At 39.8% G+C, this 2,671-nt stretch overlaps 1 pseudogene; it reads left to right on the forward strand.

The window, feature by feature from the left end:
* Positions 1-1,260: 1,260 nt before the first annotated feature.
* Positions 1,261-2,154, forward strand: LOC113890461 (annotated as a pseudogene).
* Positions 2,155-2,671: the final 517 nt, after the last annotated feature.

Raw genomic sequence — 2,671 nt, forward strand, 5'->3', positions numbered from 1 at the left:
TTTATATGTATTTATTGAATGACTATAAAAAGTAAAATTTGTGCAGGCCATAATGGCCTGAAATTCAAAGAAAAGATTAAACAAAAAATACATTTCCTCTATTATCTCTCTCTATTTAGAGAACTAGATCAGTAAGGCCAATGTAGGGGGAAAGTTAGATCTATGGAGAGTGGGCCTGTGGGATCCTTGAGCCCGATTACATGCTTGGAAAGAAAAAAAACTATCACATGTGAAAATATAGTAGGATTAAAATCTAAATGTTTATAATGAAGACCATTTGCAAGACCCAGGTGAACACCATTTGAGAGAGTGACAGAAACTGCTTCTCAGAATCATGAAGATCAGAGTTGCCCCAAGCCTGGAGATAGTAGTTGTTGAATTTTCAAAATGGTAGAAATAATATATGTTAATATATATAGAAGAGTAAATTTTATTTTGATCTCTTTCAAACTAAGAATGGATTGATATTAATAAGATGACATGTCAGTTCAGTTCAGTCGCTCAGTCGTGTCTGAGTCTTTGCAACCGTCTGGACTGCAGCATGCCAGGCCTGCCTGTCCATCACCAACTCCTGGAGCTTGCTCAAACTCATGTCCATTAAGTCAGTGATGCCATCTGACCATCCCATCCTCTGTTGCCCCCTTCTCCTCTTGCACTCAGTCTTTTCCAGTATCAGAATCTTTTCCAATGAGTTGGCTCTTTGCATCCGGTGGCCAAAGTATTGGAGTTTCAGCTTCAACATCAGTCCTTGCAATGAATATTCAGGACTGATTTCCTTTAGGATGGACTGGTTGGATCTCCTTGCAGTCCAAGGGACTCTCAAGAGTCTTCTCCAACACCATGGTTAAAAAGCATCAATTCTTTGGTGCTCAGCCTTCTTTATGGTGTAACTCTCACATCCATACGTGACTACTGGAAAAACCATTGCTTTGACTAGACAGACCTTTGTTGGCAAAGTCTTTGCTTTTTAATATGCTGTCTAGGTTTGTCATAGCTTTTCTTTCAAGGAGCAAGCATCTTTTAATTTCATGGCTGCAGTCACCATCTGCAGTGATTTTGGAGCCCAAGAAAAGAAAGTCTGTCACTGATTCCATTGTTTCCCCATCTATCTGCCGTGAAGTGATGGGACCAGATGCCATAATCTTTAAGTTTTTGAATGTTGAGTTTTAAGCCAGCTTTTTTACTCTCCTCTTTGACTTTCAAGAGGCTCTTTAGTTCTTCGCTTTCTGCCATAAGGGTGGTGTCATCTGCATATCTAAGGTTATTGATATTTCTCCCGGCAATCTTGATTCTAACTTGTGCTTCATCCAGCCCAGCATTTTGCAGTCAATGTAACAACTGAAATGAAGTCTGTAGAAATGCACCTTGAAGCATTGAGTGAAGCCCTTCCTGGGGACAATGTTGGCTTCGGTGTCAAGAACATGTCTGTCAAAGATGTTCGTTGTGTCAGTGTGGCTGGTGACAGCAAAAATGACCCACCAATGGAAGCAGCTGGCTTCCCAGCTCAGGTGATTATTTTGAACCATCCAGGCCAGATCAGTGCTGGATATGCACCTGTGCTGGATTGTCACACAGCTCACATTGCTTGCAAGTTTGCTGAGCTGAAGAAGAAGATTGATTGCCATTCTGGGAAAAAGCTGCAAGATGGCCCTAAATTCTTGAAATCTGGTGATGCTGTCATTGTTCATATGGTTTCTGGCAAGCCTGTGTGCCTTGAGAGCTTCTCTGACTATCCTCCCCTGGGCCGTTTTGCTGTGTGTAACATGAGACAGACTGTCACTGTGGGTGTCATCAGAGCAGTGGACAAGAAGGCAGATGGAGCTGGTAAGGTCACCAAGTCTGCCAGAAAGCTCAGAAGGCTAAATGAATATTATCCCCCAAGTCTGCCACCCCAGTCTTAATCAGTGGTGGAAGAACAGTCTCAGAACTGTTCATCTCAATTGGCCATTTAAGTTTAATAGTAAAAGACTGGCTAATGATAAAAATGCATTATAAAACCTTCAGAAGGAAAGGAGAATGTTTTGTGGACCATATATTTTGTGTGTGGCAGTTTTAAGTTATTAGTTTTTAAAATCAGTACTTTTTAATGAAAACAACTTGACCAAAAGTCTGTCACAGAATTTGAGACTCATTCAAAAAAAGTTTAATGAAAAATGTAACTTTTTGTTACATTCAATTAAAGCTTTATTTTTTATGAGAATGAATGTTCTCTGTATTTTTTGTACTTTTTATTTTGTTTTGGGGTATAGCCAATTAACAACAACAGGACTCAGCCGTACATATACATGTATCCACTCCTCCCCCAAAACCCCTTCCCATCCAGGCTGCCATATAACACTGTGCAGAGTTCCATGTGCTATACAATAGATTTTTGTTGGCTATCCATTTTAAATGTAGCAGTGTATACATCCTTATATAAATTCTTTTTAACACATACACACACACACACACACACACATATATATATACCAAAATCACTGCAGATGGTGACTGCAGCCATGAAATTAAAAGACACTTGCTCCTTGATAGAAAAGCTATGACAAAACTAGATAGCATATTAAAAAGCAAAGACTTTACTTTGCCAACAAAGGTCCGTCTAGTCAAAGCTATGGTTTCTCCAGTAATCATGTATGGATGTGAGAGCTGGGCCATAAGGAAAGCTGAGTACTGA

This window comes from Bos indicus x Bos taurus, chromosome 3, assembly GCF_003369695.1.
Source record: "Bos indicus x Bos taurus breed Angus x Brahman F1 hybrid chromosome 3, Bos_hybrid_MaternalHap_v2.0, whole genome shotgun sequence".
Classification (NCBI taxonomy): Eukaryota; Metazoa; Chordata; class Mammalia; order Artiodactyla; family Bovidae; genus Bos; species Bos indicus x Bos taurus.